General features: G+C 36.4%; 1 protein-coding gene and 1 long non-coding RNA gene across 3 annotated transcripts in view; one reads left to right on the top strand and one right to left on the bottom strand.

The window, feature by feature from the left end:
- LOC123529251 (uncharacterized) overlaps positions 1-16,631 on the top strand; it is a 228,720-nt gene that overhangs the window by 120,397 nt on the left and 91,692 nt on the right. The window lies entirely within an intron of this gene.
- On the bottom strand, positions 3,603-6,540 carry LOC123529253 (uncharacterized). Its single transcript, XR_006682092.2, has 2 exons — positions 6,408-6,540; positions 3,603-3,775 (listed from the first exon to the last, which is right to left on the bottom strand). It is a non-coding gene; the product is annotated as an uncharacterized LOC123529253 (long non-coding RNA).

Genomic DNA, 16,631 nt, shown 5'->3' with positions numbered 1-16,631 from the left:
AATACTTTGATGTTAAATGGTTGTTATTTTTAGAACGAGGAAAGCCGCGAACCGGCCAGTTGCAAGCAGTTTTCTCAGTAATTTTCCATGACGTAGCGTCGTGCACATGTAGGAAAAAACCCCGGTGTCTTTCTTTTGCAAAGTACTCGATAAATTTAAATAGTAACCACATGATCTTGTACGTAAATAATGATGACGAAATCCCATATTTTGAGTTAGTAAACATCCGGAATTTGTTTCTTTAGGAAAAGAACGAAAATAAAGCGATTGATTATGAGACACGGGATAAAACGATTCTGTTCAAATGGCCGTTAATCGGTATAATACGTTTCTATCGGGGAACCGATAGACTCGGGTCAATACGTTTCTGTTCGGTAATCGATAGATACGGTGATAAACGTATCCATGTGGGAAAGGGTTAACAGTGACATGAGAACCACTAGGCCAATAGTGTTGAAATTTAGCGGGATGACTGGACATGCCAAGTAGATGATCCCTATTGCAGCCAACCATCAGTGTCTCTTTGACTTTCGCTCCTGACCCCTATTGACTTCTTGCCTATAGGACTTTGCATTGGGGGAGACATGGGCTTTTTTACAAAAGCATTTTCTAGTTTATTTCTGGGATATAAGAGGTAACCTTATGTATGGATTGCATAAAATCTTTGGAAAGAAATAAACTGAAGGTCATAAAACTAAATATCTAAGATGTGTATAAACGATTCAAAATTAACATTGTACCTAGAGTAATTATTTTTTGGTACTGGTGCATAAAAATGTGTTACATTGAATAACGAATATATTTCATGGAATAGTTTCAAAATGAATCACTATATATCCTGAAAGTAGGTTAAATGAGTTCTAAAACAACAGCGTAAGAATGTTTGAGTGCCAGGCTGGTTAGATATCCAAGTCGTTCATTTTTGAAAGCCTTGGTTCCATCTACCATCTCGAGGGTGATTTGATTTGAGTTCTTTTACAATAAATGTTCATTTGTTTATCATATTTGTCAATTGCTTGTTTAGAAGAGGAATCAGTAAATGCTTAGAAAATCACCTAAAATAAACATTTGTTTGCCCTTTTATCTACCAACTTAAAAGTAACCCCTGTGCACATTACCTATTTCACTATTCAAAAAGATGATATACATCGACTACTTGAAGAATACGAAGGGCTATTGCACATATCTGTTCGTCGACTTTCGCATACTCTTTGTTAATTATTTGTAAGATGTTATATCAGTAATGACTAGTGGGAATTTATTGAAACTAGTTGTTCAATGTGATGATCTGACATGCAATACACGTGTTCATGGAATAGTTTCAAAATGAATCACTTTATATCCTGAAAGTAGGTTAAATGTTCTAGTTGTTTTTTTTTAACAAATGTATGACTGTTTTCCTGAATCACTAAATTGAAATTTGTACTTTTTTGTACGTACGCAGGTATCTCAATAATCAATAGTTAGGAGGATCTAACATGCAAAGTAAGGTTCAGCAAGTCTGACTTTAACTTCATTGCAGAGTTATGCCACTTCATTGAGCTAACAAATACTGCTCTAGCTTTGTTATGTAAGCAGGTACCTCACATACCACTTTTAAGAATGAAATGATGCTTCAAACATGTGTAAATTATTAACTCTCATAATATATAGACATACTATAACGTATATGTAACATAGAAGAAAGAAACAAACATCTGGACGTCACAATGGCACTGCAGTAGCAAATAAAATCTAAAAAGATCCTTTGGAAGCAAGGAATGCAACCAAGAAGAATAATAGCAGACTCGGTTTGATTGAGTCTGTTCATGAGAGGTAATGAAATGTGCAACACCTCTCAAGCCCTCTAGCACCAGCCTAAGCGGAACTCTATTACACATATGTTGAATGGACTCAATGATCCCAAAAGACCAGAAAATATAACAACACTGAATCACCCACTGGGGTATAAACCTATTAGTACATACTGAAAGGTGACAAGGTGTACCAGTCATGTGTTAGCCCTGTATAGCAAACACTATATATTAAAACTGTCGCTTAACATATGTCCGGCAGATTATGGAGCTATGCCTTCCAGAAGGATGTTCATTTGGGTATGTGCTGAAGCAAATATTACTTGTGAGGTGTGTGTCAGTGTGTAGCGAATTGAAGCAATCTTCAGTATGCATTGATCATTTGCTCAGTTTTAATACATTGTTTCTGGTCATCAGCAAGGATATGTGTATACTCATTTCAAAAAATCTTGAAAAGTCTAGTGTCAAAATTGTTAGCAGTAACATCAGTTTGATTAAATACACTAGAAAAAGTAGCATCCATATTGATCAACATATGATTATTTTATAAGCATATATATTTAATATAATCTAAAATAGATGGTCTGTCGGAAGACATATTTGAACATGTACCATTGTAAAATATGAAAACATTACTTAGAAACAAACATTATTTTAAAATTAGCAGTTTAAAGTGTTAGTCCAAATCGCAAACATCCAAAGAGATTAAGTCATCCAAACCGGTGCACACTTGTTATCCAAACCGTTACATTCATGTTTTCACGACAATATATACGTTTTGAGTCCTTTTGAAGCTTAGGTGCTATGTATCACAGATTATGCATACTTATACTAGAGATTATCATATGGTACATTTACATCCATTTAGTCCAAACAGTTTGATTTTATAGATAATAAAAATTAAATTTTGGAACATCTGACGTGAAAATGAACAATTACCATGAGTTTATAAGATATATTTATGCTAAATACAATTCCGATCGCCATGGCAGTCCGGCGATTACTTCTTTGGACATTACCAGTGTTACTGAACAGAGTTTGGTAACGAAACATAGCAAGACATATTAAATATCTGTAGGAACTTACATGGCCTTCAATTGTTTTATGCTTTGAGCAGCCATATTGGACAAATCTAAACACACGGCCACCGTTGTAGTGTATGTGTAGGTAAGACCACACATTACAGACCTGTGTGTGAAGATTTCTGCCTTGTCATCACATCTCTTGCCTCACAGATGCTGCACGTAAGACCACGCATTACAGACCAGAGTTATGGCCCTTGTGCCATATGATGTGGGTGATGATGAGGAAAAACTATTGATTTCTATGTTTGAAACAAATCCATCAAGTTATTATAGAGATAAAGAGAAATGCATCAAAACTTTAACCAAGATGTGGATGTAGAAACATTCACTCTTGATAAACACTCCATTTAATTAGAAAAAAATATTTATACTTGTATATCAGTCATAAAAAAAAAAAAAGAAAAAAGGAAAAGAAAAAAAGTCAGATCACTCAGATAAACATTCACCCACACAAAAGACAAAAAAGTAGCAATATGGCAGGGAAAAAAAAAGTTGCAGCTTATTCAGATCATAACAGATATTTTTGTTATTTGTTTTTGAAAGAAAAAAGTGAATTCACACAACGAATATTCTGTGGAATGATATGCCATACTTGAGCACTATTATAGCTTTTTCATATAATTTGTGTGATATTTAGGTATAAAAATATCATTATGTACAATTGATCTAAAGCCATAAATTTCATTGCTGGAAAATGTTAAAATATCAGATATGTAAGATGATACAAGATTTTTTGTAGTTTTATATATCATTTCTCCAGTATGGTATTTGCATTGTTCAGAAAATTTCATCCATCTGAGTTCTTTTAGGTAGCAGATGGCGGTTTTTTCTAGTACTTCGGACTTCCGAGCGATGTGGCCAAGTCAGACGGCTTCCGATATCTTACGAGATGCAGACCTGAAAATAAAAAGATATCGGTTTACATCTTACTTGAAGAAGAAATAAAATACATAGTAAACTTCATACAAAGCATAGATTTTTAGCTCATCTGATTTTTTGAAAAAAAATGATGAGTTATTGTCATCACTTGAGCGGTTGTCGGCGTCGGCGCCGGCGTCGGCGTTGCCTGGTTAAGTTTTATGTTTAGGTCAGCTTTTCTCCTAAACTATCAAAGCTATTGCTTTGAAACTTGGAATACTTGTTCACCATCATAAGCTGACTCTGTATAGCAAGAAACATAACTCCATCTTGCTTTTTGCAAGATTTATGGACCCTTTTGTACTTAGAAAATATAAGATTTCTTGGTTAAGTTTTATGTTTAGGTCAACTTTTCTCCTAAACTATCAAAGCTATTGCTTTGAAACTTGGAATACTTGTTTACCATCATAAGCAGACCCTGTACATCAAGAAACATAACTCCATCTTGCTTTTTGCAAGAATTATTGCCCCTTTTGGACTTAGAAAATCAGTTTTCTTGGTTAAGTTTTATGTTTAGGTCAGCTTTTATCCTAAACTATCAAAGCTTTTGCTTTAAAACTTGCAACACTTGTTCACCATCATAAGCTGACCCTGTACATCAAGAAACATAACTCCATCTTGCTTTTTGCAAGATTTATGGCCCCTTTTGGACTTAGAAAATATCAGATTTCTTGGTTAAGTTTTATGTTTAGGTGAACTTTTTCTCTTAAACTATCAAAGCTATTGCTTTGAAACTTGCAACACTTGTTCACCATCATAAGCTGACCCTGTACAGCAAGCAACATAACTCCATCCTGCTTTTTGCAATAATTATTGCCCCTTTTGGACTTAGAAAATCATTTTCTTGGTTGAGTATTATGTTTAAGTATACTTTTCTCATAAACTATCAAAGCTATTGCTTTAAAACTTGCAACAGTTTTTCACCATCATAAGTGGACACTGTACATCAAGAAACATAACTCTATCCTGCTTTTTGCAAGACTGATGGCCCTTTTTAGACTTAGAAAATCATGGGTAGGACAATATTTCTATTATACAAAAAAAATCAGATGAGCGTCAGCACCCGCAAGGCGGTGCTCTTGTTAAATCCACAAGCCACCTGAAAGATAATTTCAGCCCGCGAAAATACATGACATTTCAGCCCAAATTAGCCATATCTCCAACTGGCCTTAAAATGTTAGGGGAAATGATAGAGCCAAATGGCCACTTGCATTCTGTACTCAGTTTCAAGTATTACTTGCAGAGCTGGACAAAAATACCTGTCTACCGATTACTTTTTTCACTATTTTCAACTGTGTGAGGCCTATATGACATTTGACAGTTCACGAGACGCTCAGTGCTGATAGTGGTATATATGCATTTCAAGCAGTTATATGAAAATGATGCCATCAAGCTTACATTCGCATCTGCCAGAATTGCTGCAACATACCATTCTTGAACTTGTTAATCACAAACTCACATCAACAAATATTTCAAACATCAAAACAGCCTTCACTTCAAGGTTTTATCTCTAATGACAGATTTTGACCCTGGCCGATTCGAATCTGTGGCTGGAAACTACCAACTGCTACCTTAAGGACCAAGACATGCATCTCCATGGACTGTCTGGCACCTGATTCTAAGAAAATGATCTATGACAAATAAAATCTTACCAATATTTAAACAATGCTTTGTTCTTCTTGCAAATTGCACATGTCCAAACAATGTCTACAATATTGTGGATTGGCCCCATTTTTACACACATATTTCTTACTGCATCTATCTTTCTGACATTAAAAAAGACTTACCTACTATTACATGATGGCCATAAATGTACTGTATTAGCATTGTGCACAGCCCTGCATACTTGAGGAACGAATTAAAAGCAGCACAGCTTACTTACCCAAGACTAACTGTACTTTAAGTCCGCAAGCTCAGGAAAAGCCGCCCCTGTTTACAAGTACTTTTTCATATTACCTTACATACAGTAAGTATAAAATAGCTTTAAATAAATATTTTACAATGCACTTTTGTTGTTGTTGTTGTTGTTGCCAAACTTACCTATTTTAACGAATTCGAGCAATCTCCCAGTACATCTCCGAGAAACCATATCTTCTCTTAATTAAAAACAAATATCTGCAAATGTTACCTCACTCCAGGACCTTAAATGCACCCAAGATGTATCCACTCTCTACACTTTTCTTCTGTCGTCATGTCCTGACACCGATAAAGCCACAATAGAAATTTGTAAGAACTAAAATCATACCTGCCACTCGAGAAATATCTTCGAAAGAAATATCACCACAAAATCCAGTTCCGAGCCTTGTGAAACAGCCATGTATTTACAAAATGCCAAAACGTTGCACATATACTTCCTTTAAATAGTCCTTCTTCCTTTAAATTTGATATAAACTACAAAAGAAATGTGTTTCCCGTTAGAAATTTTAAGAAAACCCTACACTACAAACAAAAATAAGATTTACTTACCCGGTAAAATCAGAGTTACCTCCCCTTAACTTCTACCATATCAAACAACATCTGTCTATGTTATGAATCCATTCAGCTCGGATTTTTAAATAACACATACTGGAGAGCTTGAACAACACAAAAGAAAGCATGAAATAGTACTTACAAAAATTGACAAATGTCTTAAGGTAGCAGATGGCGGTTTTTTCTAGTACTTCGGACTTCCGAGCGATGTGGCCAAGTCAGGCGGCTTCCGATATCTTACGAGATGCAGACCTGAAAATAAAAAGATACCGGTTTACATCTTACTTGAAGAAGAAATAAAATACAAAGTAAACTTCATACAAAGCATAGATTTTTAAATCCACAAGCCACCTGAAAGATAATTTCAGCCCGCGAAAATACATGACATTTCAGCCCAAATTAGCCATATCTCCAACTGGCCTTAAAATGTTAGGGGAAATGATAGAGCCAAATGGCCACTTGCATTCTGTACTCAGTTTCAAGTATTACTTGCAGAGCTGGACAAAAATACCTGTCTACCGATTACTTTTTTCACTATTTTCAACTGTGTGAGGCCTATATGACATTTGACAGTTCACGAGACGCTCAATGCTGATAGTGGTATATATGCATTTCAAGCAGTTATATGAAAATGATGCCATCAAGCTTACATTCGCATCTGCCAGAATTTCTGCAACATACCATTCTTAAACTTGTTAATCACAAACTCACATCAACAAATATTTCAAACATCAAAACAGCCTTCACTTCAAGGTTTTATCTCTAATGACAGATTTTGACCCTGGCCGATTCGAATCTGTGGCTGGAAACTACCAACTGCTACCTTAACATTTCAGATTTGTCTGCAGTTCTTTATTCAACTATTCCTTGAAGTGCAAAAATCTTATTTAATGAAGCTTTACTGCCTGTATACCAAACTGTACAGCAGTAATCTAAAACAGACAAAATGTATGCATTGTAGAACAGTTTTTTCATATCCTCTGTTAAAGAATAAACAATCCTTTTCAACAGTGCAATTTTTGAGTTAACTTTTAAACATACTTTATCTATTTATCTTTATCCCACGAGTGTATTGTCAATATAAATACCTAAAACTTTCTGAACTTACATATTTTACAGAATCTACGTCTTTTAACCAGGCATCTATTAATCGCATAAGAGCTGTGTGGCATGAAAGATTGGGTCTAAATCCTGACTGAGTTTCGTGTATGATATTAGATTTTTAGCTCACCTGAGCACAAAGTGCTCAAGGTGAGCTTTTGTGATCGCCCTGTGTCCGTCGTCCATTGTCTGTTGTCAACAATTTGACTGTTAACACTCTAGAGGTCACAATTTTAGCCCAATCTTAATGCAACTTGGTCAAAATGATACCCTCAATAAAATCTTGGACGATTTCAATATTGGGTCATCTGGCATCAAAAACTAGTTCACCAGGACAAATCAAAGGAAAAGCTTGTTAACACTGTAGAGGCCACATTTATGACTGTATCTTCATGAAACTTGATCAGAATGTTATAGCTTGATGATATGTAAGGTAAATTTGAATCTGGGTCATCTGGGTTCAAAAACTAGGTCACCAGGTCAAATAAAAGAAATGTTAGTTAACACTCCGGAGGCCACATTTATGACCATATATTAATGAAACTTTTTCAGAATATTAATATTGATGATCGTCAGGTCGAGCTCAAATCCGGGTCAGGTGGGATAAAAAACTAGGTCACCAGGTCAAATCAAAGGAAAAGCTAGTTAACACTCTAGAGGCCACATTTATGACCATATCTTAATGAAACTTGGTCAGAATATTAATCTTGATGATCTATAGGTGAAGTTTAAATCTGGGTCAGGTGGGGTCAAAAACTAGGTCACCAGGTCAAATCAGAGGAAAAGCTTGTTAACACTCTAGAGGGCACATTTATGGCAATATCTCTATGAAACTTGGTCAGAACGTTAATCTTGATGATCTATAGGTTAAGATCAAATCTGGGTCAAGTTGGGCCAAAAACTAGGTCACCAGGTCAAAAAGTGAAAGGAAAAACTTGTTAACACACTAGAGGCTACATTTATGACTATACCTTCATGAATCTTGGTCAGAAAGTTAACCTTGATGATCTTTAGGTCAAGTTGGAATCTGGGTCATGTGGGGTCAAAAACTAGGTCACTAGGTCAAATCAAAGGAAAAGCTAGTTAACACTCTAGAGACCACATTTATGACCGTATCTTAATGAAACTTAGTCAGAATGTAACCCTCAATAAAATCTTGGACGAGTTTGATATTGGATCATCTGAGTTCAAAAACTAGGTCACCAGGTCAAATCAAAGGAAAAGCTTGTTAACACTCTAGAGGCCACATTCATGGCTATATCTCTATGAAATTAATCAGAATGTTTGTCTTGATGACCTCTAGGTCAAGTTTGAATCTGGATCATGTGGGATCAAAAACTAGGTCACCAGGTCAAAATATCAAATGAAAAGCTTGTTAACACTCAAGAGGTCACATTTATTACTGTATCTTCATGAATCATGGTCAAAATGATAACCTTGATGATCTTTAGGTCAGGTTTGAATCTGGGTCATGTGGAGTCAAAACTAGGTCACTAGTCAAATCAAAGGAGAAGCTAGTTAACTCTCTAGAGGCCACATTTATGACTGTATCTTAATGAAACTTGGTCAGAATGTTAATCTTAAATATCTAAAGATGAAGTTCCAATCTGGGTCAAGTTGGGTCAAAAACAAGGTCACCAGGTCAAATCAAAGGTAAAGCTTGTTAACACTCAAGAGGCCACATTTATGATTGTATCTTCATGAAAGTTGGTCAGAATGTTAACCTTGATGATCTTTAGGTCAGGTTCGAATCGGGTTGTGTGGGGTCAAAAACTAGGTCAGTAGGTCAAATCAAAGGAAAACCTAGTTAACACAGAGGCCATATTTATGACCATATCTTAATGAAACTTGGTCAGAATGTTAATTTTGATGATCTGATCTTTAGGTCCATAGGTCAGGTGAGTGATACAGGGCCTTGAGGGCCCTCTTGTTTGAAAAAAGATTGTACAGTACAACCTCTCCAGAGCGGCCCTCTCTTAAGCAAAAACCTCTCTAAAACAACATCATCAAAATTTCCCTTAGCTGAAATATACTATCAAATTTACCTCACCAGAACAACAACCTCTACATAACAGTCAATATTTGTATCTCCCAGAGGGTGTTGCTGTACAGAGGTTGCACTGTATTTGAATTGCTATATGTCTTTCAAATATTTTAGATACTGTCGGTAAAATTGAGATTGGGCAATAGTTGTTAAGATCTTCTTTGTTTCCTTGTATACTGGAACAACAAATGCCACTTTTAAAGAATCTGGGAACATACATGTTGTTTATCAAAAATGCAATTGCAGACGTGATATAGTCACCACAATATTTAAGTATATTAGGACCAATGCCATCTAATCCTGTTTATTTATTTGTATCTAATTTGTCTATAATTTTTTTAACTTCAAATGCTGTTATTGGTTCAATATCAAATATGTTAAATTTCAATTTGTTGTCAAGTTACTTTTCCAAAGTTAAAAAATTGCTTGTTACAAATTCTGTCTTTTTAACGATATTTGATATATTAATGAAATGAAAAAAATCAAATAAACAAATCAATAGCTAGAGCCTTGATATATTTGGCATACATGCCATAATTTTTCAGAACGTTTCCGGGATTCTGAGTTAAAATTTCCGGGACTTTTACCTTTTGTCCAGGACATACACCGTGACATTGGTATTCGTCTGTTTCATGCAAAAATATCGTAATATTACATGTAGTTTCCTGAGATAAACATTGTTCACTCGCTTGTATTAATTTGCTGAAAATATCGTCTAGCTTTCTAAGGGAGGTAAATACATGTACGGGTAATACACATCTATAGTTCGGCAGGTGAATTTATTGCGTTCCCGAGGTGAACAGAATTAGGAGACTTACTATATATACGAAGAATCAACCTGGTCATCTTGATTTAGATTTTAGCTTATTTGTTACCATTCTTAAGCTCAACAAGAGGGCCGTGATGGTCCTATATTGCTCACCTGTTATCACTGCACTTAAGGACAAGAAGTTATTTAAAGTAACATAAAAGGGAAGTAATTAAAAAAAATTATTGTAAGTGAACAAAAGAAGGATCTGCCAAATAAAAACAAGGGCACTGCAATGCAACGCAAATGCAGAGCATTATACACACAAAACAAAGTCATATGACCTTTGACCCCTAAGTGTGACCTTGACCTTAAAGTGAGTCATCCGAAACATGTGCTCTGCACGTCATTTCGATGAGGTGGACATTTGTGTCAGGTTTCTTGAAAATCCTTCAAGGGGTTCAAGAGTTACAGAGCAGAAGGGAAATTGCTAACCAACAAGCAGACAGACAGACGGACACCGAGGCGATAACATAATACGTCCCTTCGGGCATATAAATACGAATTGAGATCTTATTATGCCCCCCTTCGTAGAAGGAGGGGTATATTGTTTTGCAGATGTCTGTCGGTCGGTCGGTCTGTATGTAGACCAATCCGTTTCCGGATGATAACTCAAGAACGCTTGGGCCTAGGATCATGAAAGTTGATAGGAAGGTTGGTCATCACCTGCAGATGACCCTATTGATCTTGAGATCTGTATGTCAAAGGTCAAGGTCACAGTGACCCTGAACAGTTAAACGGTTTCCGGATGATAACTCAAGAACGCTTGGGCCTAGGATCATGAAAGTTGATAGGGAGGTTGGTCATGACCAGCAGATGACCCCTATTGATTTTGAGGTCAGTATATCAAAGTTAAAGGTCACAGTGACCCGGAACAGTTAAACAGTTTCCGGATGATAACTCAAGATTGCTTGGGCCTAGGATCGTGAAAGTTGACAAGGAGGTTGATCATGACCAGCAGATGACCCCTATTGATTTTGAGGTCAGTAGGTCAAAGGTCAAGGTCACAGTGACCAGGAACAGTAAAACGGTTTCCGGGCGTTAACTCAAGAACGCTTGGGTGTAGGATCAGGAAAATTGATAGGGAGATTGATCATGACCAGCAGATGACCCCTATTGATTTTGAGTTCATTTGGTCAAAGTTCAAGGTCACATTGGCCAGGAACAGTTAAACGGTTTCTGGACGATAACTTGAGAACGCTTGGGCCAAGGGTCATGAAACATGATAGAGAGGTAGGCTAAAGGTCAAGGTAACATTGACCAGGAACAGTTAAACACTTTCAGGACGATACCTTGAGAACACTTGGGCCTAGGATCACTTAACTTAATAGGGAGGTTGATCATGACCAGCAGATGACCCCTGTTGATTTTGAGGTCAGTAGGTCAAAGGTCATTGTCACATTGAACCAGAACAGTAGAATTTTGTTTACAGTGAGCAAATAATTTCTGTTCCTTGTGCAATTACTGAATGCATCAAGGGGGGTGCATTTCGTGTTCGATAAGCTCTTGTTGTGTTAAAAGTTGTGTGCAAATTTGGTTAAAATCCAATCATAAATGAATCTGCTATTGTGCAGACAAGGTCAAAATAGCTAATTTTGGCCCTTTTAGGGGCCATAACTCTAGAACCCATTATGGGATCTGGCCGGTTCAAGAAAGGAACCAAGATCTTATGGTGACACAAGTTTTGTGAAAGTTTGATTAAATTCAAATCGTAAATGAAGTTGCTATTGTGCAAACAAGGTCAAAACAGCTAATTTTGGCCCTATGAGGGGCCATAACTCTAGAACCCATAATGGAATCTGGCCAGTTCAAGAAAGGAACCAAGATCTTATGGTGACACAAGTTTTGTGAAAGTTTGATTAAATTCAAATCATAAATGAAGTTGCTATTGTGCAAACAAGGTCAAAACAGCTAATTTTGGCCCTATCAGGGGCCATAACTCTAGAACCCATAATGGAATCTGGCCAGTTCAAGAAAGGAACCAAGATCTTATGGTGATACAAATTGTGTGCAAGTTTGGTTAAAATCAAATCATAATGCAGACAAGGTAAAAATAGCTAACTTTGGCCCTTTCAGGGGCCATAACTGGAACCCATTATGGGATCTGGCTGGTTCAAGAAAGGAACTGAGATCTTATGGTGACACAAGTTTTGTGCAAGTTTGATTAAATTCAAATTATAAATGAAGCTGCTATTATGCAGACTAGGTCAAAATAGCTAATTCTGGCCCTTTCAGGGGCCATCACTCTGGAGCCCATAACGGCATCTGGCCAGTTCAAGAAAGGAACCAGGATCTTATGGTGATACAAGTTGTGTGCAAGTTTAGTTAAAATCAAATCATAAATGAAGCTGCTATTGTGCAGACAAGGTCAAAATAATTAATTCTGGCCCTTTCCGGGGCCATAACTCTGAAACCCATAATGGAATCTGGCCAGTTCAAGAATCGAACCGAGATCTTATGATGATACAAGTTGTGTGCAAGTTTGGTAAAAATCAAATCGTAAATAAAGCTGCTATTGTGCAGACAAGGTCAAAATAGCTAATTTTGGCCCTTTCAGGGGCCGTAACTCTGGAACCAATAATGGGATTTGGCCGGTTCAAGAAAGGAACCAAGATCTTATGGTGACACAAGTTTTTTGCAAGTTTGATTAAATTCAAATCATAAATGAAGCTGCTATTGTGCAGACTAGGTCAAAATAGCTAATTCTGGCCCTTTTAGGGGCCATCACTCTGGAACCCATAATGGCATCTGGCCAGTTCAAGAAAGGAACCAAGATCTTATGGTGATACAAGTTGTGTGAAAGTTTGGTTAAAATCAAATCATAAATGAAGCTGCTATTGTGCAGACAAGGTCAAAATAGCTAATCCTGGCCCTCTCCGGGACCATAACTCTGGAACCAATAATGGAATCTGGCCAATTCAAGAAAGGAACTGAGATCTTATGGTGATACAAGTTGTGTGCAAGTTTGGTTAAAATAAGATCATAAATGAAACCACTATCTTGCAGACAAGAAATTGTTGACACACGCACGCACACAAATTTTGGCCCTTTAAGGGACAATAACTCTAGAACCCATAATGGGATCTGGCCAGTTTTCAAAAGGAACCGAGATACCATGCCAATACAAGTTTTGTACAAATTTGATCAAAATTGCTTGCAAAATGTGGTCTCTTTCGTGTTCACAAGAAATTGTGGACGGACGGACGAAGGGCGATCACAAAAGCTCACCCTGTCACTATGTGACAGGTGAGCTAAAAATTTATCTAATAATAATTAAATTGAATCCTTAAAGGAATAAAATTAATCTTGTAGATAAAATCGAAAATATAAAGTATTTTGAGTCAGGTCAATTTTCATGGGTCGGCAAAGGCATTCAACATTTTAATTTAGAATATGTGTGACAATCGATCTAGATCTTCAATGCTTACAACCTTTTAAGATAATTATCGTTTAATTGACCGTTTTCAATAATCTCTTCCATAAAAGCTACTTGTAGCTTTACCGCCAACGTGCTAAAAACAAAGAGATTTACGACTACTGTTCCTAATTTTAGCATCATAAAACAGTTATTGATTGCATAATCCTGTCAGTTCTTAATTAGGGTCATCATAATAACTGATTGTAACTCGGTGTCATCAAAAGATCGTCACATGATCAAAGCGGGCTAATCAACACGTGTCCCGCTCGAGGGCATGAAACTGATTAGGAATAAACAATGTGACACCGGGGACTGTTTATTGTGTAAAATTCAGCAACTTAAAGACAAAAAATAAGTTTTTTGGGGGATTATTTTTATTTGTTCCTGTAGTTTTATTTTTCCGGGACATTTCAAGACTGTCCGGGACTGTGGGACGAGTGTAGTTTCCGGAACAATCCCGGACAATCCGGGACGTATCACATGTATGTATTTGGGGTGTAATATCAGGGAAGGTTTGACTCTACCATAATTGTTCAAATTATTGCCCAAGCCATGTCCCTGGTTGTGACATGTATATAGTATAGGCTTATATATAAGAAGGTTTGAAAATCTTCTTTGAATCCATAATAGCTAGAGCCTTGATATTTGGCATGTGATATCAGGGTTTGACTGTCTACCATAATTGTTCAAATTATTACCATAGGCTCAAAAATGTCCGTGCCCGTGTGTGTGGTTTGTATATAAGACAGGCTAAGCTAATATTAAAGAAACTTTGAATATCTTCTTCTCTTAATCCATAATAGCTAGAACCTTGATATTTATACAAAGACACTTGAATGGAGCCTTTTTCATAGGTGAGCACTTTAGGGTCTATGACCCTCTTGTTCATTTGCCACAGATTGTGTATCAAAGAACAAATTCTTTAATTATTGTTTTTATATTTACATTTCTTCTGTTAGTTTTTAAGGGTAAAAAAAGGCCTTTTTAGCTTGTCTGAGTTTGATGAAATTATTCAAATTATTCTGCTTGGCTGCACATAGGGGGCCCAGAGCTAAAAATAGAAAAATCCAATCTACGAAACTGCTGGTCTGATTTTGAAATAATTTCACACAAATAGTCCTTATGTAACATTCTACCAAGATTATTCAAATTATTCCGATTCATTTAAAAACTTGGCGGCTTGGGGGCTTAATGTGGTCACTTTTCCCTATTTGTATATAGTGGAAACTTAAGATGTATTGTTGTGTGAAATTGCTGGCCCAATTTAAAAGTAACATTACACAAATAGTCCTTGTATGACCCTCTACCAAGACTGTTCAAATTATCTTGATTCATTTAAAAACATGGCTGCCAGAGGGCGTGGTCACTTTTCACTGATGGTATACATATTGGAAATTTTCTTGTATGAAATTGCTTGCCCGATTTTATAATAACTTCACACAAACGGTCCTTGTTTGACTTTCTACCAAGATTGTTCAAATTATTTTGATTTGTCATAAAACATGGACACCAGAGGGAGTGTCACTTTTTCCCTATTTGTGTTCATTGGAAACTTTAAAAATGTTCTTGTCAGAAACAGCAAGCCCAATTTTCAAACGCCCTTGTTAGGCAGGCGTGCGGATGGCATCCACAAACTTTGTCTGAAGCATATCTTCTTCATGCATGAGGGATTTTGATGTAACTTGGTACAAATGTTTACCATCATGAGACGGAGTGTCATGCACAAGAACCAGATCCCTAGGTCTAAGGTCAAGGTCACAATTAGAGGTCAAAGGACAATTCAATAATGACTTTGTCCGGAGCATATCTTCTTCATGCATGGAGGGGTTTTGATGTAACTTGGCACAATTGTTGACCATCATGAGACTGAGTGTCGTGGGCAAGAACCAGGTCCCTAGGTCTTAAGGTCAAGGTCACACTTAGAGGTCAAATGATACAACAATGACATCTTTGTCCAGAGCATTTCTTCTTCATGTATGGAGGGATTTGATGTAACTTGGCACAAATGTTCACCAGAGTTTCATGCACAAGTACCAGGTCCCTAGGTCTAAGGTCAGGGTCACACTTAGAGGACAAAAGTCAGATACAAGAATGACTTTGTCCGGAGCACTTCTTCCTGCATTGGAGCTAGGGATTTTGATGTAACTTGTCACAGTTGTTCACCATCATGAGATAGAGTGTCGTGCACAAGAACCAGTCCCTAGTTTAGAATTTCTTCCTATTGTTGTTTCTATAAATAGATTGTAACTTTTTTATTACTGGTCCTAAGGAAAAATCAAGACCACTTTTCTGTATTACAATATGCATGTTACATACAATTTTGAGGTAAAAATGTGTGGACTTAGAATTTTTCTGAAGATTAACTTATATAACTTATAACTTTATTTATAATTGACAGTAGGGAAAAACCAAGACCTTAAGGTATTAGATCCATAAAAGAGCACCTCCTTTTTGAAGAGTATTTAATTCCTACCATAAACCTACTTTGACTGCAATTTTCAGGGGGGCGTAGGTTCAAGCCCCACTGGGACCAAAATTTTTTTTCCTTATTTTCCTTTTTTTCTAGTAAGTTTTTACTTCTTTCAAGACTTATTATTGATTTATTGTACAAAAGTGGAAAATTTTCATTTGATAAGCGATTTCTTGCTGTTCAAAGTGAATTTACCTCTGAAACAGAGGGGGTAGAGTTAGACATCTTTAAAAATACTGAGTTACATGTGGTAAAAGTTCTCTTTTTTGCCTTCACTCTTTAGACTATATATTGTGGAAGAAATGTAGGTAGGTTTTACTTCTGCCCCAAGCTTATTTTTGAATAAAGTGAACAAAATTCAAAACAGACCCTGCAGGGTTCGGCCTTAATTTTTCAATGTTGGAGTTAGAATTCTGTCTCATTAAACCCGTTTACTTGAGGTACCCTAGAAAAAATGATACTGACAGTTTTATAATTGTTTACCAATAATTTGATGTTTCTTTTCTCAAAATTAATGGCGTAATG

This window comes from Mercenaria mercenaria, chromosome 13 (assembly GCF_021730395.1).
Source record: "Mercenaria mercenaria strain notata chromosome 13, MADL_Memer_1, whole genome shotgun sequence".
Classification (NCBI taxonomy): Eukaryota; Metazoa; Mollusca; class Bivalvia; order Venerida; family Veneridae; genus Mercenaria; species Mercenaria mercenaria.
Note: the sequence above shows the minus strand (reverse complement) of the source record. Positions and strands in the feature narration are given on the sequence as shown.